Source organism: Manis pentadactyla, chromosome 4 (assembly GCF_030020395.1).
Source record: "Manis pentadactyla isolate mManPen7 chromosome 4, mManPen7.hap1, whole genome shotgun sequence".
NCBI classification, from domain to species: domain Eukaryota; kingdom Metazoa; phylum Chordata; class Mammalia; order Pholidota; family Manidae; genus Manis; species Manis pentadactyla.
In genome coordinates, this window is record NC_080022.1 from 158,421,621 (window position 1) to 158,444,493 (window position 22,873).

Here is a 22,873-nt window from a genome sequence, read left to right on the forward strand (position 1 = left end):
ACAGCTCTGGGCAAAGCGAAGTGGAATGTGCTCAGTGAGACTGACCGCAGACAAGCTTCATTTTTTTAATACCTCAGGAGGGAGTAGTTCCCATCTACCATACTCATTCTCCTCTGTTCTGAAATGTGAGGTTTGGCGTTTTTCAGTGATTTACATAAAAGCAGCGTGTTGTCTTTCTACTGCTTTCTCCAGGCTCTGGAAACTCTTCCTTTCTCACCTTTACTATCAAAGCCTGGATTTCTCACATTTAATCCCTGCCCCTTGGATTTTGGAATAGCTAAATTTAGGCAGGCTGTCTGGGTCCCAATTGTGGCTCCACAACTTCCTAGCCCCGTCATTTCGGAAAGTTACTTGACCTCCCCGAGCATCAGTTCCTTTCATCTACAAGTTGGATATAATAATACACTTTAAATGAGATAATCCGCAGATCACTCTACAGGCACTGATAAAGCAATTAATAAATGTTTTGAAGACCACTGTTGCAACCACTCAAACCCTGTTTACGTGGAGTCAAGGAGCCCTTTCACAGTGTAACGCAGCCGCAGGCGGCCGTGGAATCGGGCGGAGCCTGGAGGCGGGAGGTGGGAGACGGAGGCGGCCCAGACGGCGGGCACAGCGCCTCAGCTTGCCATCGGGAGTCGCTTCCTTGCTGAGCTCGGAGGGTTTCACCTCCACGAGTTCCTCAGCTGTCCGGAAGCCGGCAGACACCAGCTTCACACGCACCGCTGGAGACAAAGGGAAACTCACTAAATCCCGCTGCATTTCAAAGCTGGAGACCTGCGTGCGCAGCCGCAGGAACCCCGAGAGGCTAAAGTCCCGGCGACCGAACACCATGCGCCCGTGTCCTTTCCGTCTGACGTAAGGCGGAAGGGGCGGGGCCTGCGGCCTGGCCGCGCTGGGCTTCGGGCTTTGCTGCTGTTCGGAGCTCTGCCGCATATTCCCACGTCCGCACCGTTGCATTCCTGATTATCCCATATCCCATTCGAGTTTCCCCATCAAACGTACATCCTGACGGTAAAAAGATGGTTGAAGACCGCAGAATGGAGAGCCAAGCCGTACACTACACATTTCCTTACCTCAGCTTAGCCTGACGGTGGAAACTAAAGGCTTGTTAATAGGAACGATCTCCCCGAGAGGGAGTAACGTACACACAGTGGCCAGCTGCGGGTTTTGAGTATGGATCAGTCATAAAGCATTAACCCGCATCCTCTTTATAGGGTTGCAGGATCCGCTCTTCTCGCTAGCGGTTCTCACCTTTCCCGCCCTCGTGCAGGATAGTGGGCCAACCTCTCCCCACCCCTCGTCCTTCACCGCGCACCAGGGCCGCTCGGAATGCTTGGCGCCCAATCCCCGCAGCCACCCACGCCTTCCCGCGAGTCCATCCTGGAGCTCGACGGTTAGTTCTCAACGGCCTGCCTAGCTTAATAAGTACCTGAAAAGGTAAGCAAGTAATGTCCCCATAGTGGGCTGGGTATGGGCTCCCCCGTCCTGACAGGTGGTAGTTGGGCTGCACAAGAGCTCTTGCTCTGATGCAGATTTGAGAAGAGGCGGCTTCTAAAATAGAGAACTTTGGGGGAACTGAGAGGCGGTTTGGGAGGTGGTTTGTGATGTCTTTCCTCGCTTAGGTGAGTGTGGTTTCTTTCAGGGAGTAACTCATTTCCAACTTTTGGTGACGATTCTTACCCTTGACTTTCTTCCTAGCGTAAAGGAATTCCCTAAATGTTGCAAACTAGAGCCCTTTAAGTAGGTAAGATCTAAGGAAGGAAACATGTTGAGCACGTTAGCAAATGCCACACATTTCAAATGCTTACAACCGTGCCACGAAGAAAGTAAAGACATAGAATAGAAGCTCAGAGCAGTTTACTTGAAGCCCAACTCAAACCCTTGTACCCTTTTTTCTACCACGAGCTACCTCCAAATTGAGAGACCCTTTTGGTGTGGCAGGTGGGGAGTTGAATTCTAGAAGTGTGTGTCCTCCATTTGGTAGGTCAGGGAAAATCTGGTAGTACTGCTCAGAATGTGGTTTGTCTGCCGCTCGGTATACTGCTTAGCTTCGAGTATGATCCACATCTGGGCACACAGTAGGCATTATCTAAATATCTGCAGGAAGAGTTAGTTTAGCTTTATGTTTATAAAGCAGGCAGGGGCAGAAGAGATGGTGTTAACATATTCAGGAATAGCTCCTCGGTTAGTTTGGTCAAACTCAGTGAAATCCGTGGTGTTTAGAATTTTGTTTCATTGGCAGTGGAGAGTTAAAAAAGTAGTCAACTCTGTTTGTAGCTATACAATTATGTGTTACTCATAACTTACTCTCACCTGTGAGTTGCCAATAATTATGGTTTTCATCATCGTTCTTAAGATTTCTTTAGTGCAGTTTGCTCTGTAGTCAGACTTTCAAACTGGGATCCAGGTTTAGGAAGCCAGGCCCCAGGAGCTCAACAAAGCTGTGGGATGTTCATGGAAGGTGTGCCTTCCTACAGTGTCAAGGTCTTGCAAATTTTTTCTTTTTTTTTTTAGAGAGGGAAGAATTGAATGACTTACTAAGCCATTAAAAATGTTTTCCATTAAATAAGCATTAATTTATTGTAAATTGCAAATAAAATTTTCAGGTATATTTAAGACTTTGAAGGAAGGTCTAGTTGAAACTGGATACTTCAGTAGTGTCCCAAAGCTTACTGGGAATATGTGTTTATTTTCCTTTGCAATTTGAGGTTACTTGAAAAGGTTTGAGAAGCACTTCTGTGGGTCAATAAGCATGAGCTTTGACATCATACAAATTTGGCTTTGTGTCACATCTCTGGAAATGACCAACTGTGAGACTTTCAGCAAGTTTCTCAGTGTCCTCACCTGCAAGTAAAAAATACTATTTCGTGGGGTTATTGGAAAATTTAAATTAACAAATAACAGGTATTTAGCACAGAAAAGGTACATAATAAATCTTTTCTTTCTTCATTTACAAATATTCTATGTGTAGTATTCAGCTGAATAAAGCCTTATTGCATACCTAGCCCAGCAGAAGAAGGCTAATGCTGTGAGACATTTTCTTTGAAAATGTCTACAGTTGTAAATTGCCAAAGAAAAGTGCTTTTATATAATTTATTTTATTTGACTTATCATTACAGTAATCCTATGAACAGTTTACTTGAGTCCCCATTCAAGATTAGCACAATGAAAATTGGATCACAATGAAGTAAGAATAAATATTAAGTGCTAGTTTTGTGCGGGATAACAAAGCAACCAAGACAGTCTCTTCCCTCATGTAGCCCGAAATCAATCAGGATTATTTTTGAGTATGTCTGACTTGTGTTGCATTTCCAACTTGAATTGCTATCTAGATATAATAATGCTAAGAGTAGGAATGAGCTATTGCTGTCAGTATGTGTAGTTAACCTGCTGTGGGTAAAATTATAACATTTCCAGAGTATCTCTCCTGTCTTTAGCTCATTTGCATATCCTGAGGGGTGGAGAGAAGTTCATCTCCATGTTAGTGGGTAATTACGTGGGCAAACGAGGGCGTGTCTGAACCTAAGAGTTTAAGCTTGCTTACTGCTTCTGGAGCAGAAGAGAGAGACGGCCCTGGACTGCAGTTTGTAAGGAATAAACGTGTTTTAAACTTTGTTTCTTCCTTTGACTGATTTCGGTTTTTAGAGGTATTTTGCCCCGGGATTTCCTCTCCCGGGACTTACATCTGCCTATTCAAATAAGGAGACATTTTTATGCTGACTGGGCTGTTCTCTAGAGATGTGAAGAGGAGTAATATGACTATTAATGTTAGAGTTGAGGAGTTTATTTTCTTTTAGCCTAAGAATATAGAACTTTAAAAAATGGCGACCTTGCGTGTTTACATACTTCGGGAATAGGAGAGAGAAATTAGTCCTCTTTGCACTGGAAAGAACTCTGAGTCAAGGCTTAGCTTTAGAGGTGGTTATGATAAAGCTTCAGGTGTCAGACATACATATTTGGAGTAGCAATATCAATTGCACAAGGCCTTATACATAGTAATAACTCAAAATATATTTGCTATCTATAAACTCTTGAAAACACTTATCTCACTGCTTTGATGCCAGACTTCTGATTTCCTTCCTACCCATCTGGGTTTTTTTTTTTGTCTCCCTTGCAAGCTCATCCTTCATAACCTGGCATGAAATGTTACAGTCCTTTTAAGATGCCATAGTGGACCTTTTGCTGACAGCTCTGTCTTCTTTTCTCCTCTCTTGTTCTCTTTCTCCCCCTCCCTTTTCCCCAAACCTATGCCTTTGTTATCTTTCTCACATTCACACTTCAGTAACCATGTATATGCCAACAATTCTTAAAATTTGTATTTCTGTCCTTGACCTGTTCTCTGACCTCCAGATGCAAATATCCCATTGCCTACTGGACAATGCAAAGTCTCCAACTCAGCCTGTCTTAAACCTTACTCACCATCTTCAGCCCACTCCCCAAACCTTGTCCTCTTCTACATTCCAACCTCCCTGAACTCATTATCTGTCCTTCCGTTTGCACAAACCAGAAACCTAGGCACCATCCTTACCTTTTCCTTCCCTTTCACTTTCCATGTTCAATGTCGGCACAAATACTATAAATTTTCTCTCTAAAATATTGATTATGTTCATGTCTCCTTCTCTAGACCAAGCTCCCACCATTTCTCTTCTGGTATCACGAGAGCCTTTTAGCTGGTCTCTCTGCATCTTGTCTTCCTCTCCCCTCTAGTCAGTTCCCCGATGCTGCAGCCAGAATATTCTTTCTACAGTACATCTCAGGTCATATCAGTCCCTGTTTTGCTTTTAGGATCTGATGACCAAATTTCTTAGTAAGATTTTAGGAGAAGCCTTGCGTCTTCTGGCTTCTGTTTACCCCTAGCAGAATCCTTTCCTTCTGACCCTTTATTCTCTATATTCCAGCCACTCTGGCCTTAATTCCTTTTGTGTGTCAGAATTTATCCCACAACACAGGCTTTGCACATGCCTGTGCTATTACTTCTCTGCTAAACTCAATTAACTACTATTTATCCTTCAAATCTCAGCATTCATTGACCCCTTCTCTGACCTTGAACCTCTACCTCCAACAAATTCTCTCAAACTTAGTTCAGATATCCTCTTTAAAAGGCTGTTATAACAGCAAATGTGTCTGTATGATCATTTATTTAACATGTCTCCATAAGTGGACTGAAAACTTCCTCAGAGTGGGGACCATCAGTGCTGTTTTCTTAAAGCCCATGGACCAGTGTATGCCTCAGTAAAAATGTGTCAAAGGAGTTGGTTCTTAGATAATTGACTTGCTGCTCACTCCCTCTATTTTTATGTTTTGTCCCCTTAAATATGGTGGAAAATATGTACTTGTAGGAAGTAGCTAATGGGTAGAAAACAAAGAAAATACAGAAAATATTAACAAGGAAAAAAATCTCGAGATAATATTAACATTTCAGTTTATTTTAATCTTTCTACAAATTCCTCTAATGTATTCATTTTACATAGTTGTGGTCAAATGGAGAAGAAATGTGTATCTTGTTTTTCACTTACTATTTTCTGAAAAGTTTTCTCCCATGTAATTTAAAATTATTTGAAAGTTGATCCAATGCATGTGTACTATTCTGTCCGGAGGCCTGTCTTTGTGATGAGTGCCCTATAATTGGACAGTTGAATTATTTCCATTTTTTTGTTATAATGATGTGGGCGTTCTTTCTCTCTCCTTCTCCTTCTACCTCTCCACCCTTTCCTTTCTCTCTCTTTGGAAACATTCTTTGAAGTAGAATTGCCGGGTCAAAGAGTGTGCATATTTTCATTTTGAATCATACTGCCAAATGTTTGTATCACTTACACTTCTACTAATAAAGTATGAGGGCTTCTTTTCCCACCTTCAACCCAGCATTGGCCCTTAACAGTCTTTTTTTTTTTTTTTTTAATTGAGGAACAATTGACTTTAAATCATGATTATCTCTTATTACTAAGGGAGGTTAAAAATCTTTTCATCTAATTTAATTGGCCAAAAATTTTATCACTGCAACTATCTCCTTTGACAACTTGTAATTTTTTCTTTTAGTGTTTTGTGCATTTAATTTTTTTTTATTTTTATATTTTGGTATCATTAATGTACAATTACATAAGCAACATTATGGTTACTAGATTTCCCCCATTATCAAGTCCCCATCACATACCCCATTGCAGTCACTGTCCATCAGCATAGTAAGATGCTGTAGAATCACTCCTTGTCTTCTCTGTGTTCTATAACCTTCCTCATCCCCCAACTCCCTACATTATGTGCGCTCATCGTAATACCCCTTTTTCCCCCTTATCCCTCCCCTCCCATTCTCCCCAGTCTCTTTCCCTTTAGTAACTGTTAGTCCATTCTTGTTCTGTGTTCCCCATTCTGTGAGTCTGCTGCTGTTTTGTTCTTTCCGTTTTTTCTTTGTTCTCATACTCCATAGATGAGTGAAATCATTTGATACTTGTCTTTCTATGCCTGGCTTATTTCACTGAGCATAATACCCTCTAGCTCCATCCATGTTGTTGCAAATGGTAGGATTTGTTTTCTTCTTATGGCTGAATAGTATTCGATTGTGTATATGTACCACCTCTTCTTTATCCATTCATCTACTGATGAACATTTAAGTTGCTTCCATTTCTTGGCTACTGTAATGTAATTTTTAATAGTGGTGAAATGCACATAACATAAAATTTACCATCTTAACTATTTTTAAGTGTACAGTTCAGTATTAATTGTATTGAGTGTTGTGCAACTGCTTTCCAGAACTTTGTCTCACAAACCTGAAACTCTACCCATTAAACAACTCCCCAGTCCCTTTCCCTTTGGTAACTGTTAGTCCATTCTTGGGTTCTGTGATTGTGCTGCTGTTTTGTTCCTTCAGGTTTTCTTTGTTCTTATACTCCACAGATGAGTGAAATCATTTGGTACTTGTCTTTCTCCACCTGGCTCATTTCACTGAGCATAATACCCTCTAGCTCCATCCATGTTGTTGCAAATGGTAGGATCTGTTTTCTTCTTATGGCTGAATAATATTCCATTGTGTATATGTACCACCTCTTCTTTTTCCATTCATCTACTGGTGGACACTTAGGTTGCTTCCATTTCTTGGCTATTGTAAATAGTGCTGCGATAAACACCGGGGTATATGTATCTTTTTGTAACTGAGATTCCTGGATTCTTGGGGTAAATTCCTAGAAGTGGAATTCCTGGGTCAAATGGTTTTTCCATTTTTAGTTTTTTGAGGAACCTCCATACTGCTTTCCACAATGGTTGAACTAATTTACATTCCCACCAGCAGTGTAGGAGGGTTCCCCTTTCTCCACAACCTCGCCAACATTTGTTGTTGTTTGTCTTTTGGATGGTGGCGATCCTTACTGGTGTGAGGTGATATCTCATTTCATGGTATTCTATAATAACTCTTTGTATTTCTATGGGGTCTGTCGTGATTTTTCCTTCCTTCTGATTCTGTTTATGTGAGTAGATTCTCTTTTTTTTCTTGAGAAGTCTGGCTAGGGGTTTATCTATTGTGTTTATTTTCTTGAAGAACCAGCTCTTGCTTTCATTGATTTTTTTCTATTGTTTTATTATTCTCAATTTTATTTATTTCTGCTCTAATCTTTATTATGTCCCTCTTTCTACTGACTTTGGGCCTCATTTGTTGTTCTTTTTCTAGTTTCATTAATTGTGAGTTTAGACTGCTCATATGGGATTGATCTTCTTTCCTGAGGCAGGCCTGTATTGCAATATACTTTCCTCTTAGCACGGCCTTGGCTGCATCCCACAGGTTTTGCGGTGTTGAATTATTGTTGTCATTTGTCTCCATATATTGCTTGATCTGTGTTTTCATTTGGTCATTGATCCATTGGTTATTTAGGAGCATGTTGTGAAGCCTCCCTGTGTTTGTGGGGTTTTTCATACTCTTTGTGTAATTTATTTCTAGTTTCACACCTTTGTGGTCTGAGAAGCTGGTTGGTACAACTTCAGTCTTTTTGAAATTACTGAGGCTCTTTTTGTGGCCTAGTATATGATCTGTTCTTGAAAATGTTCCATGTGCACTTGAGAAGAATGTGTATTCTGCTGCTTTTGGATGTAGAGTTCTGTAGATGTCTGTTAGGTCCATCTGTTCTATTGTGTTGTTCAGGGCCTCTGTCTCCCTACTCATTTCTGTCTGGTTGATCTGTCCTTCAGAATTAGTGGAGGGTTGACGTCTCCTAGAATGAATGTATTGCATTCTATTTCCCCTTTTAATTCAGTTAGTATTTGTTTCACATATGTCGGTGCTCCTGTGTTGGGAGCACAGATATTTATAATGGTTATATCTTCTTGTTGGATTGACCCTTTTATCATTATGTAATGTCCTTCTTTGTCTCTTGTGACTTTCTTTGTTTTGAAGTCTATTTTGAACTGTATACTTTAAATGAGTGAAGTTTATGCTATGTAAATTATGTCATTAAACCTGTTATAAAAAAGAACATGTGAATTTTCAAAGAACATTACAAAGAACTGTTTGGGCTAAAATAAAAATAAACAGTAAAATATCCATAATCCTGTCACCTAGAAATTCAGACCATGTTTTCTGCATTCTTCTCTAGTCTTTTTCAAACACTCAGGTTAAATCTGACATGGTTATATTATGATAGAACTGTCTTTATATTTCCAAAGGACTTTGTGTATACTTTATAACTTCCTCATTTAACAAACATTTATTGGGTACTTATATGTTCCGGGAACCGTGCCTAGTGTTGAGGACAGAAGGGTGATAAAAACCTAGTCCTGTGTCAAAGTGCTATTGATCGGGAAGCAGTGCCTTCATTTTAATAGATGAGGAAATTGAAGCTCAGAGAGGTCAAGCGAAATGTCTGAGGTGACCCAGCTGTTGACTGACAAAGCTGAGACTAAACTGAGGCCTCTGACTGCCAGGCCTCAGGTCTTTCTTAATGTAGGTCATGCTCCTGTTTTCTTCATGATTTTTATTGTAAAGCAGCACTTTTTGCCTCTTGGCTTGTAATATCTCTGCAGAATCTTGGTCATGTAAATAAGGTGGAAAGCCTCACCGCTGTTCCTGATGGATTACACCCAAGCTCCTGTAGCTCTAACTATGATGGAGCCAACGTTTAAACACAAGATTTATATGGCCGTCGCTCACTGAAGTGCAGTTTAAAAAAAATACAAAATACCTTTGTAAAAAGAAACAGCAGTACATCTGTGTGATATAAGTGGGTGATTCTCCCTTTTTTATTTATGCTTTATTTTCTATAATTATAAAATGTGCTAGTTTGCTATATAAACACATGCATTCATGTATACACACATGGGTGTGCATGTATTTGGTGACAGGCAGAGTTACGTTCCAGGGGTTGCCATAGGATCTTCTAAAGGCCCGTGTTCTGTCTGGCACAGCCTAGGTCATCAAGAAGAAGCTAGTGGGAACTGTGAAGTCGTCGCACAAGCACTATGTGTCCTCGGACACAATGGTGACTAGTGAAGACGGAGATGCCAATACCACGTGCAGCACCTTAGAGGCCGTATTTATCCACGGCCGGCACACCAAGCACATCCGAGCTGAGGCTGGGGGGAAGAGGGAGAAAAGCACCCCCCAGAAGCCTCTGCCTCAGCCTGTCATCTGGTCCCTCCTGAAAGCTGTCACCCACAAGTGAGGTCAGCTGGGGAGGCCTTGCTTTGGGGAGGAGTTTCAGAGTGGGACCTGGGGCTCTTCCTCTCCAGCGCTGCAGGAAAGTGGTCAGAGATGCACTGCACTCTAGAGTAGAGATGGCTTATCCATTGCACTCCGGATGTGCTGACCCCTGCGATTTCCCCAAATGTGGGAAACTTGGCTGCATAATTTGTGGTAAGTGGGGGACTGCGTTCGCGCTTTCCCCTGATTCTGTCTGTACGAAGAACAGCTCTTGTGGTTTCTGTTTGGTATTTCTGTTATGGGACTAGTGCAAGTAATAAAACGGTGTTAGACCAGGTCTCATGAGCTGCTTGGTCCTCAGGCAACAGCCTGGGCTGCTTCAAGCCCCTGGACCGGTTGCCTTTAGCAGGAGTGGCCTTTTTACCACGCTGTGGCAGAGTTAGGTATTTGCGACAGGGGTTAGGTGGCCTGCAAGGCCTAAAGTCTTCATTATCTGGCCCTTTATCAAAAAAGCGTGTTGACCCTGCCTTAGAATGTTTGAACATCTGTGCTAAGTATTATACTCAAAATTAAGAAGACTGGCATACAGGTTGAACATCTGAATATCTACCCTGGGACCCTTGTGTTTGTGGCCCTGCCTCGGTGGGCATTCTTCCTCTCCCCTTCTCCTTCTATTGCTCCTCCCTTTCCTTTCTCTCTCTCTGGAAACATTCTTTGAAGTAGAATTGCTGTGTCAGATTGTACATATTTTCATTTTGAATCATACTGCCAAATGTTTGTATCACTTAAGCTTGTACTAATAACGTATAAGGGCTTCTCTTCCCTCCTTCAACCCAGCAGTGGCCCTTAACAGTCCTTTTTTTTTTTCTTTTTTCTTGAGGTACAATTGACTTTAAATCATGATTATCTCATTACTAAGAGAAGTTAAAAATCTTTTCATATAATTTAATTGGCCAAATAAATTGTGTCATGGGAACTATGTATATCCTTTGCTAACTTGTAATTTTTAATAGTGGTAAAATGCCAGTAACAAAATTTACCATCTTAACTATTTTTAAGTATACAGTTCATTAGCATTCATTGTATTCACAGTGTTGTGCAACTGCTTTCCAGAACTTTGTCTCACAAACCTGAAACTCTACCCATTAAACAACTCCCCAGTTCCCCTTCCCCTTCCCCTAGCCAGCGGCAGCCACCACCTCCTGAAAATTCCTCCATATTGTAGCATGTGTCAGAATTTTCACTTTTGAGGCTCAGTAATATTCCATTGTATGTCTCTACCAGATTTTCTTTGCTTATCCATCTGTGGGTGGACACTTGGGTTGCTTCCACCTCTTGGCTGTTCCGAATAATGCTGCTGTGTACATGGGTGTACATCCTTTCCCACTTTTTAACTGGGCTGTTTTTAATTTAAAATACATATTAATAGTAGGTCTACTGTTATTCTTATGAGAAACAGTAAGTAATAATTCTTGTGCTTACTGTTGGCCAGGTATTCTGCTCATCTTGGGCATTTTTAGTTATGAGCCTGGGAGGCTCTAAAGACCCGTCAAAACAAAATTTATTTTTGCTTTGGAGAGGGGACACTGATGAGGAAGGTGGTTTCCAACGGTGAGGGCCATCATCGCATCGCGGGCTGCGCGGGTCCCTGTGAATTCTCCAAACACGTGTGTAGGTGGGGGCGCTGTGGGAGCTTTTCCCTAGTTTGCTCCCATCAAAATTGGAATCAGTGTTTGTGCAAGTGATCTTTCACTTAAAGGTGATTTTTTGCTGCAGATTTGAAAGAGAGCATATTTTGCACTTGTCCTTGAAGCTTTGAACGAACAACATATTTTTGGTAATACGTGGACTGGATTTACAGATTGTAGTTTTGCCAAATTTCACCTTTTTAGAGTTGCTCTTTCAGTGACGTGATAGCTGCTTTTGAAGTGCGCCAAACATCAGTGACGTCTCTAGCGCCGAACCCTTGAAGGAACTAAATGTTTGCCTTTAAATCCGTAGAGCGTGTTTCCAGTTTTACGGGAACACCACTTAGAGAGCAAGGGACGCGCTAAATGAGATCAGCAAAAGGGGTGTGGAACATGTAGATTGGCGCAGTGACTGCTGGTCATGCTTACACTAGGCATATATTTCCCAAGATTTTGGCAATATGCCGGTATGCAAACTAGTGCCTCCTGTTAGGAATAGTCTGGATTCTCTTCATTCCAGAAAGAGGGGGAACGGTAGGCTGCATGAGAAAAGCGCCCCTCTGTTCATAGTGATTTGAATCTGAGGGTGAGGTGCCGGGCCCGCTGAGCAACTCATACTTACCTGGCAGGGGAGATACCATGATCACGAAGGTGGTTTTCCCAGGGCGAGGCTTATCCATTGCACTCCGGATGTGCTGACCCCTGCGATTTCCCCAAATGTGGGAAACTCGACTGCATAATTTGTGGTAGTGGGGGACTGCGTTCGCGCTTTCCCCTGTTTCTGTCCGTACGAAGGAAAGGTCTTGTGGCTTGTCAAATGTCACGTGGACGTAGTGCAGGTAGTATCAAGCAGTTGGTGTTCGTGAAAACTCGAGAGTTTTTGGGCTTCCAGTAAACTGCTCATGTATCCCAGGACTTATTTCGGTCTGTCTTCTTTTACCCGTTTTAAGGTCTTGTAGGTTTATTGCTGTAGTGTATTTGCCCTGTGTTTCCAGTAAGTTCAAAGAAAGAACGGTTTCTGGTTGTTGAGGTCAAAAGTACGTGTTGGACGCTACGTGAAGAGCTGCTTTTTTGTTTCAAGGTTTGACATGTTTATTGGTGTTCTGGTATATTTTCGTTCCGGTGTCCAGTAAATTCAGCTTCTGGCTCTAGGGGTCAAAAGTAAGTGGGGGGCTACCTTACTTTTCCCAATTTTCAAGAAGCTCTCTCTCTTACTCCCTTGTTCATAGTCCTCTCCTTCCTTCATTTAAAACCTCGTTTCTGGCATCTGTTTCTTTGGCCTTTCTGCTTCCTTCCTGAGAGTCCTGTAATTACATTAGGCCTACCTGGATAATTTGAGATACTCCCATCTAAAATCCTTGGTCACACCAGCAAAATTCTTTTTGCCCCAGAGATATGTTCACAGGCTCCAGGGATTAGGACGTGGGACGTTTTTTGGTGGGCCGTTCATTATTTAGCCCACCACATCAGCCACACCTTGCAGATTTCAGGAGCTGTTGTGAGGTCACCACAAGTTGCCCAGAGTAGGTAGATGAGCACAGTGTCTGCTGGTCCGTGTTCAGGATTGTATTTATGTGTTTACGGTTTTTGCAAATTTCACAGTATCCAACTGCTACTGGGTAGCTTCTACAGTTTGGAGAACTGTTTCATGACAGTGTAGAGCTTGCCTGATGAGAGTGACCCTTGGTGTTCAAAGTGTTTGGAATCCGATGGGGAGGTGTCAGAAAGCGGGGTTTTTTTTGTACTTACCTGGCAGGGGAGATACTATGATCATGAAGGTGGTTTTCCCTGAGTGGGGTTCATCCATTGCATTCAAGATGTGCTGACTCCTGCAAATTTCCCCAAAGTGGGAAGCTTGGCTGCATACTTTGTGTCAGTGGGGAACTGTGTTCCTGCTTTTCCTGATCAAACTTGCATTTTAAAAGAAAGGCGTGAGTAAACTAGCTGTTGATTTGTTGTTAGTGCAGCGGCTTCAGTTTCTGCACTTCCCTCAATGTTTAGCTGTTGTATAATATAGTGTGGGTGATCCTTCCTGCTTGCTTGCTTGGTCGGTGGAATTGGGAATCGCCTTTTTGGACCGACCGCTAGAGGGCTGGCTGCATCACCTTAAGCTCTGCATCTGTTGCTGTAGTTACCAGGATGTGTAGGGAAAAGCAGCAGCTTCTGGGGAAGACTGAGCAAAGGAATTCACGTGGGGCAGAGGGTAAAAGGTGGTGAAAACCTTAAGGGGCTGTCTTCAGTTTGTTGAGTAGCACTGTGAAACGACGGCCTACTTACCAGAAGTCTGGGAGTTTATAATGTACCACTTACACTTTCCGGAGCTGAGCGGTTCTGAGTTCAGGGGGGCTTTTCACTCCTTTTCAAGAATGTCCCCTAAGAGCTGTTGCCTTAAATTTCCTGCCAAATGAGAAACCCGGCTACAATATAATTTCTGCTGATAACAGTGTTTTGTGTTTCCTCCTAGACTTGCGTTTTGTTTTTGTTTTCCCAAAATAACTTTTCTATTGAAGTAGTAGTGTGCTCGTGATTTTAAAAACATCATATAGAAGGGCTCACCCTGAGAAACAACAGCTAACCCACCCTTTCTCATCCTGCCCCATCCACTGTCCTCAGAGCACTACTTTTAAAATTCTTTCATCTGCTTCTTCAGTTACATCAATAAATAATTTGTGTGTGTGCTGTATTTATACTAAAGGTTTAGCTGATATTTCCCATCTCAGTACTGTCCCGCCTCTGTCCTTTTATTATATTTATGGAACAGTTTCTAGTTCTTCCATCAGTTCCCTTAATAACTTTAAGTCATATCTTTTTATTATTTGTTGACTCCTCACTTTAAGAGATGAGTATATCAACAAGGCTTTGGGGTTTTAAAAGAAAATGTTATGATTTTGCCCCCTCTGTCTGCCCATAAAAAGAATTTATTAATGTTGTTGTAGACTGTATTGTTTGACACACAATATATATAATAGTGTGGGGTGATAGAAGAAAGGGCAGGGAGAAACGTTACTGGTAAGAAAACGTACAGTATTTACCACTTGTAAATAGTATTGATTTGTAAATTTCAGTTTCTTGTTTTGCTGTTTTTTGATGTATAATTAATTACAACAGTATATTGTTTCAGATGTACAACATAGGGATTTGACTTTTGTATGCATTGCAAAATGGTCACCAATAAGTCTAGTTATCATCGTCATCTTACAGAGCTAATACAATATTGCTGACTCTTACCCACGCATTACATTACATCCCCATGACCTATTTATTTTATAGGTGGAAACTGTACTTCTCACTTAATCCCCCACATCCACTCATCCCCTAACTCCTTCCCTCTGGCAACCACCAAGCTGTTCTCTGTATCTATTGACTCTGGGTGTTGTTTTGTTTTTTAGATTCCACATATAAGCCACATCATGCAGTAATTGTCTCTCTCTCACTTAAAGTTTTCATTTTGTAAGTGTTCATTGCTAGTACCTAGAAATAGAGTTGATGTTCAGGTATTAATCTTGTATCCTGTGGCTTTGCTAAATTTAGTTACGAGTTTTGTAGGATGTTTTAGGTAAATGCTTTGCCATTTTCTATGCAGTCATGTCATATGTGAATAAAGACAGTTTTACTTCCAAACTACAGCTTTTACTTATTTTCCTTGCCTTGTGCTCTAGCTAGGACTTCCAGTACAATTTTGAATAAAGATGCTTAAAGTAGTCATGTTTTTCTCTTGTTCCTAATCTGAGGGAAAAGCATTCAGTCTGCACCATGAAGTGTATTAGTGTATGCATTTTTGTAGATAACATTTGTGAAGCCATCGTACCTTGCTAAGTTTCTTCTTTTAGTCATAAATGGCTGTGGAACTTTATTAACAAGTTTTTCTGCACCTACTTCTTAATCAGTTTATATGATGAATTCTACAGACTGGTGTTCTTTTATTTTAATTTTTAAATTATCTTTTTGTTGAAGTATCATTCATGTACAATTTTATGTTTGCTTCACATGTACAACACAGTCGTTCAACAGTTACCCATACTACTAAGTCCTCACCCCCCTCTAGGGCGGTTACTAACTGTCCACATAAGAAGATGTTACAGAATCATTGACTGTGTTCTCCATGCTGTCCTACAACCCACGTGACAGATTTATATAGTGATTGCCAAGTATTGTGCTCCTTTATCCCCCTCATCATCCTTGCCAGTCTACCCCAACTCTTCCCCCTTGGTAACCACTAGTCACTTCTCAGTGTCTATGATAGTCTACTGCTGTTTTGTTCCTTCTGTTTTGCTTTGTGTTTATACTCCAAACGTAAGTGAAATCAGATGGTATTTGTGTTTCTATGCTTGGCTTATTTCACTGAGCATGATACCCATGAGATACATCTACGTCGTTGCAAATAACAGGATTTTTTTTCTTTTTATGGCTGAATACCTTTCCATTGTGTATGTGTACCACTTCTTCTTTCTCCATTCATCAATTGATGGACACTTAGGTTGCTTCCATATCTTGGCCATTGCAAATAGTGCTGTAATAAACATAGGGGTGCAAATAACTTCGAATCGGGGATTTTGTTTTCTTCAGGTAAGTTCCTTGAAGTTGAATAATTGCGTCATATGGTATTTCTATTTTCAATTATTTGAGGAACCTCCGTACTGCTTTCCACAGTGGTTGCACCAATTTGAATTCCCACCAACAGTGTAGGAGGGTTCCCATTTCTCCGCATCCTTGCCAACAGTTGTTATTTCTTGTCTTTTGGATAGGACCATTCTACCTGGTGTGAGGTGATATTTCATTGTGGCTTTAATTTGCATTTTCCTCATGATTTAGCGATGTGGCGCATCTCTTCATGTGCCTGTTGGCCATTTGTATTGCTTCTTTGGAGAAGTGTTTGTTCAGGTCCTCCTCCACCAATTATTTAATTGGGTCATTTGCTTTTTGGGTGTTGAGGCATATGAGCTGCTTATATGCTTTGGATGTTAACCTCTTGTCAGATATTCTCCCATATGTAGGATGCCCTTTTGTTCTGCTGATGGTGTCCTTTGCTGTACAGAAGCATTTTACTTTGATATAGTCCCACTTGTTCATTTTTTATTTTGTTTCCCTAGACTGAGGAGATGTGTGCAGGAAAATTTGCTCATGCTTATATTAAAGAGATTTTTGCCTACGTTCTGTTGTAAGACTTTTATGGTTTCATGACTTACATTCAGTTCATTTAGAGTTTACTTCTGTGTATGAGTCAGACAATAACCCAGTTCGTTCTCATACATGTAGCTGTCCAGTTTTGCCAACACTGTTTGTTAAGGGGCTGACTTTTCCCCGTTATAAATCCATGGCTCCTTGATCATGTATTAACTGACCAAATGTGGATGGTTTTATACCTGGCCTGTCTATTCTATTCCATTGATCTATTGGCCTGGTCTTCTGCCAGTACCAAATTGTTTTGATTACTGTGGCTTTGTAGTAAAGCTTGAAGCCAGGGAGTTTAATCCCCTCAGCTTTGTACTTCTTCTTCCTCAGGATTGGTTTGGCTATTTGGGGCCTTTTGTGTTCCATATGAATTTTAGAACTATTTGTTCTAGTTCATTGAGGAGAGCTGTTGGCATTTTGATAGGGATTGCATTGAATCTGTACATTGCTTTGGGCAGGGTGGCCATTTTGACAATATTAATTCTTCTTTTCCATGAGCATGGGATAGATTTTCATTTATTGGAGTCTCCTTTAATTTCTCTCATGAGTGTCTTTTAGTTTTCAGAATATAGGTCTTTCACCTCCTTGGGTAGGTTTATTCCTAGGTATTTTATTCTTTTTGATGTAATTATAAATGGAGTTGTTTTCCTAATTTTCTTTCTGTTTGTTTGTTGTTAGTATGTAGGAATGCAACAGATTTCTGTGTATTGATTTTGTATACTGCAACTTTGCTGAATTCAGTTATTAGTTCTAGTAGTTCTTTTGTGGATTCCTTATGGTTTCTAGTGTTAAACAACTTTGCATTCCTCGGATAAACCCCAGTTGATCGTGGTGTATTACTCTTTTTCGTATATACCTGAATTTGGTTTTCAGCTTTAAAGAAATAAAGGAGTTTTGTGTGTGTGTGTCCATGAGGAATCATAGTCTGTAGTCTTCTTATGTGGTTTTTATCTGGTTTAGGTATCAGAGTAGTGCTGGTTCATAAAATAGATTCTTTCCCTTCGGTGTGCCACTGAAGATCCTGGTATCACCATGGGCCGGCTCCCCACCAGGTGTCACAGGTATTCTAAGAACAAGCCATACACAATGTCTCCCTTCTGCAAAGGTGTCCCTGATGCCAAGATACACAGGGTTGACCTGTATCGGAAAAATGCAAAAGTGGATGGGTTCCCACTCTGTGGCCACATGGTGGCAGACGAGTGTGAGCAGTTCTCCTCCAAGGCTCTGGAGGTTGTTTCTGTTTGTGCTGCTGAAGGCAAGTATCTCTAAGCATTTGTGCCTCTAAACAAGTATCTCTAAAGATAATTGCTCTGTTTTCTATTTGACATTTTTTTTAGCAGCGTTTATTGAGGTATAATACACACATAATGTTCACCCACTACATAGTTTCCCGATTTTTATACAATTGCCCAACCATAACCCAGTATTAAAACATTTTTATAACCCCCTCTAAAATTTCCCTGTGCCCATTGGCAGTTGCTCCTGGTTCCCATGCCCCAACATCAGCCATAGGCAACAGCTGATCTTCTTTCTGTCTCTATAGATTTGCCTTGTCTAGGAATTTCATATAACATGGAATCAAATAGTGTTTGCTGATTGCTTTCACGTGGCATGTTTTTGAGATTCATCCACCTTAATGTATTTATCACTATTTTGTTCTTTTTCATTGCTAAATATTATTCTGTTGTTCTTCACTTTTCTGTTATTCAGTATTTTTCTCAAGCATGGAAACCTGGACTGCCTAATTTATGGCAAAGGAGTGCTAACTTGATTTGCTTTTTCTCCTGATTTTCCACTGCTAAGAAAGGAGAATTAAGGTATATCTGGCTTGTTTGTTGTTCTCTGTGATAAATGTGAAATCTAGACTTTTTTTTTTCTTCGTATCATTAATCTACAATTACATAAGCAACATTATGGTTACTACACTCCCCCCATCATCAAGTCCCCACCACCTACCCCATTACAGTCACTGTCCATCAGCATAGTAAGATGCTATAGAATCACTACTTGTTTCTCTGTGTTGTACAGCCCTCCCCGTGCCCCCCACTACGTTATGTCTGCTAATTGTAATAGCCCCCTACCCCCTTGTCCCTCCCTTCCCACTCATCCTCCCCAGTCCCTTTCCCTTTGGTACCTGTTAGTCCATGCTTGGGTTCTGTGAGTCTTCTACTGTTTTATTCCTTCAGTTTTTTCTTTGTTCTTATACTCCACAGATGAGTGAAATCATTTGATACTTGTCTTTTTCAACCTGGCTTATTTCAGTGAGCATAATGCCCTCTAGCTCCATCCATGTTGTTGCAAATGGTAAAATTTGTTTTCCTCTTACGGCTGAATAATATTCCATTGTGTATATGTACACATCTTCTTTATCCATTCATCTACTGATGGACACTTCGGTTGCTTCCATTTCTTGGCTATTGTAAATAGTGCTGTGATAAACACAGGGGTATATATGTCTTATTTTTGGTATCATTAATCTACATTTACATGAAGAACATTACGTTTACTAGGCTACCCCCTTCACCAAGTCTCCCCCACAAACCCCATTGCAGACACTGTCCATCAGCATAGTAAGATGCTGTAAAATCCCTACTCGTCTTCTCTGTGTTGTACACGCCTCCCCATGCCCCCGCCCACATTACACATGCTAATCGTAATGCCCCCTTTCTTTTTCCCTGCCCTTATCCCTCCCTTCCCACCCATCCTCCCCAGTCCCTTTCCCTTTGGTAACTGTTAGTCCATTCTTGGGTTCTGTGATTGTGCTGCTGTTTTGTTCCTTCAGGTTTTCTTTGTTCTTATACTCCACAGATGAGTGAAATCATTTGGTACTTGTCTTTCTCCACCTGGCTCATTTCACTGAGCATAATACCCTCTAGCTCCATCCATGTTGTTGCAAATGGTAGGATCTGTTTTCTTCTTATGGCTGAATAATATTCCATTGTGTATATGTACCACCTCTTCTTTTTCCATTCATCTACTGGTGGACACTTAGGTTGCTTCCATTTCTTGGCTATTGTAAATAGTGCTGCGATAAACACCGGGGTATATGTATCTTTTTGTAACTGAGATTCCTGGATTCTTGGGGTAAATTCCTAGAAGTGGAATTCCTGGGTCAAATGGTTTTTCCATTTTTAGTTTTTTGAGGAACCTCCATACTGCTTTCCACAATGGTTGAACTAATTTACATTCCCACCAGCAGTGTAGGAGGGTTCCCCTTTCTCCACAACCTCGCCAACATTTGTTGTTGTTTGTCTTTTGGATGGTGGCGATCCTTACTGGTGTGAGGTGATATCTCATTTCATGGTATTCTATAATAACTCTTTGTATTTCTATGGGGTCTGTCGTGATTTTTCCTTCCTTCTGATTCTGTTTATGTGAGTAGATTCTCTTTTTTTTCTTGAGAAGTCTGGCTAGGGGTTTATCTATTGTGTTTATTTTCTTGAAGAACCAGCTCTTGCTTTCATTGATTTTTTTCTATTGTTTTATTATTCTCAATTTTATTTATTTCTGCTCTAATCTTTATTATGTCCCTCTTTCTACTGACTTTGGGCCTCATTTGTTGTTCTTTTTCTAGTTTCATTAATTGTGAGTTTAGACTGCTCATATGGGATTGATCTTCTTTCCTGAGGCAGGCCTGTATTGCAATATACTTTCCTCTTAGCACGGCCTTGGCTGCATCCCACAGGTTTTGCGGTGTTGAATTATTGTTGTCATTTGTCTCCATATATTGCTTGATCTGTGTTTTCATTTGGTCATTGATCCATTGGTTATTTAGGAGCATGTTGTGAAGCCTCCCTGTGTTTGTGGGGTTTTTCATACTCTTTGTGTAATTTATTTCTAGTTTCACACCTTTGTGGTCTGAGAAGCTGGTTGGTACAACTTCAGTCTTTTTGAAATTACTGAGGCTCTTTTTGTGGCCTAGTATATGATCTGTTCTTGAAAATGTTCCATGTGCACTTGAGAAGAATGTGTATTCTGCTGCTTTTGGATGTAGAGTTCTGTAGATGTCTGTTAGGTCCATCTGTTCTATTGTGTTGTTCAGGGCCTCTGTCTCCCTACTCATTTTCTGTCTGGTTGATCTGTCCTTCAGAATTAGTGGAGGGTTGACGTCTCCTAGAATGAATGTATTGCATTCTATTTCCCCTTTTAATTCAGTTAGTATTTGTTTCACATATGTCGGTGCTCCTGTGTTGGGAGCACAGATATTTATAATGGTTATATCTTCTTGTTGGATTGACCCTTTTATCATTATGTAATGTCCTTCTTTGTCTCTTGTGACTTTCTTTGTTTTGAAGTCTATTTTGAACTGTATACTTTAAATGAGTGAAGTTTATGCTATGTAAATTATGTCATTAAACCTGTTATAAAAAAGAACATGTGAATTTTCAAAGAACATTACAAAGAACTGTTTGGGCTAAAATAAAAATAAACAGTAAAATATCCATAATCCTGTCACCTAGAAATTCAGACCATGTTTTCTGCATTCTTCTCTAGTCTTTTTCAAACACTCAGGTTAAATCTGACATGGTTATATTATGATAGAACTGTCTTTATATTTCCAAAGGACTTTGTGTATACTTTATAACTTCCTCATTTAACAAACATTTATTGGGTACTTATATGTTCCGGGAACCGTGCCTAGTGTTGAGGACAGAAGGGTGATAAAAACCTAGTCCTGTGTCAAAGTGCTATTGATCGGGAAGCAGTGCCTTCATTTTAATAGATGAGGAAATTGAAGCTCAGAGAGGTCAAGCGAAATGTCTGAGGTGACCCAGCTGTTGACTGACAAAGCTGAGACTAAACTGAGGCCTCTGACTGCCAGGCCTCAGGTCTTTCTTAATGTAGGTCATGCTCCTGTTTTCTTCATGATTTTTATTGTAAAGCAGCACTTTTTGCCTCTTGGCTTGTAATATCTCTGCAGAATCTTGGTCATGTAAATAAGGTGGAAAGCCTCACCGCTGTTCCTGATGGATTACACCCAAGCTCCTGTAGCTCTAACTATGATGGAGCCAACGTTTAAACACAAGATTTATATGGCCGTCGCTCACTGAAGTGCAGTTTAAAAAAAATACAAAATACCTTTGTAAAAAGAAACAGCAGTACATCTGTGTGATATAAGTGGGTGATTCTCCCTTTTTTATTTATGCTTTATTTTCTATAATTATAAAATGTGCTAGTTTGCTATATAAACACATGCATTCATGTATACACACGTGGGTGTGCATGTATTTGGTGACAGGCAGAGTTACGTTCCAGGGGTTGCCATAGGATCTTCTAAAGGCCCGTGTTCTGTCTGGCACAGCCTAGGTCATCAAGAAGAAGCTAGTGGGAACTGTGAAGTCGTCGCACAAGCACTATGTGTCCTCGGACACAATGGTGACTAGTGAAGACGGAGACGCCAATACCACGTGCAGCACCTTAGAGGCCGTATTTATCCACGGCCGGCACACCAAGCACATCCGAGCTGAGGCTGGGGGGAAGAGGGAGAAAAGCACCCCCCAGAAGCCTCTGCCTCAGCCTGTCATCTGGTCCCTCCTGAAAGCTGTCACCCACAAGTGAGGTCAGCTGGGGAGGCCTTGCTTTGGGGAGGAGTTTCAGAGTGGGACCTGGGGCTCTTCCTCTCCAGCGCTGCAGGAAAGTGGTCAGAGATGCACTGCACTCTAGAGTAGAGATGGCTTATCCATTGCACTCCGGATGTGCTGACCCCTGCGATTTCCCCAAATGTGGGAAACTTGGCTGCATAATTTGTGGTAAGTGGGGGACTGCGTTCGCGCTTTCCCCTGATTCTGTCTGTACGAAGAACAGCTCTTGTGGTTTCTGTTTGGTATTTCTGTTATGGGACTAGTGCAAGTAATAAAACGGTGTTAGACCAGGTCTCATGAGCTGCTTGGTCCTCAGGCAACAGCCTGGGCTGCTTCAAGCCCCTGGACCGGTTGCCTTTAGCAGGAGTGGCCTTTTTACCACGCTGTGGCAGAGTTAGGTATTTGCGACAGGGGTTAGGTGGCCTGCAAGGCCTAAAGTCTTCATTATCTGGCCCTTTATCAAAAAAGCGTGTTGACCCTGCCTTAGAATGTTTGAACATCTGTGCTAAGTATTATACTCAAAATTAAGAAGACTGGCATACAGGTTGAACATCTGAATATCTACCCTGGGACCCTTGTGTTTGTGGCCCTGCCTCGGTGGGCATTCTTCCTCTCCCCTTCTCCTTCTATTGCTCCTCCCTTTCCTTTCTCTCTCTCTGGAAACATTCTTTGAAGTAGAATTGCTGTGTCAGATTGTACATATTTTCATTTTGAATCATACTGCCAAATGTTTGTATCACTTAAGCTTGTACTAATAACGTATAAGGGCTTCTCTTCCCTCCTTCAACCCAGCAGTGGCCCTTAACAGTCCT

General features: G+C 41.1%; 2 non-coding genes and 2 pseudogenes across 2 annotated transcripts; all 4 read left to right on the plus strand.

Annotated features, from left to right (window-relative positions):
- The first annotated feature begins 9,712 nt into the window (after positions 1 to 9,712).
- On the plus strand, positions 9,713 to 9,864 carry LOC130683737 (U1 spliceosomal RNA; annotated as a pseudogene).
- Positions 9,865 to 11,921: 2,057 nt separating this feature from the next.
- Positions 11,922 to 12,085, plus strand: LOC130683735 (U1 spliceosomal RNA). Its single transcript, XR_008997611.1, has one exon. It is a non-coding gene; the product is annotated as a U1 spliceosomal RNA (small nuclear RNA).
- Positions 12,086 to 13,048: 963 nt separating this feature from the next.
- LOC130683733 (U1 spliceosomal RNA) lies at positions 13,049 to 13,212 on the plus strand. The gene has a single exon (XR_008997609.1). It is a non-coding gene; the product is annotated as a U1 spliceosomal RNA (small nuclear RNA).
- An 8,897-nt stretch (positions 13,213 to 22,109) lies between these two features.
- Positions 22,110 to 22,261, plus strand: LOC130683738 (U1 spliceosomal RNA; annotated as a pseudogene).
- The last annotated feature ends 612 nt before the right edge of the window (positions 22,262 to 22,873 follow it).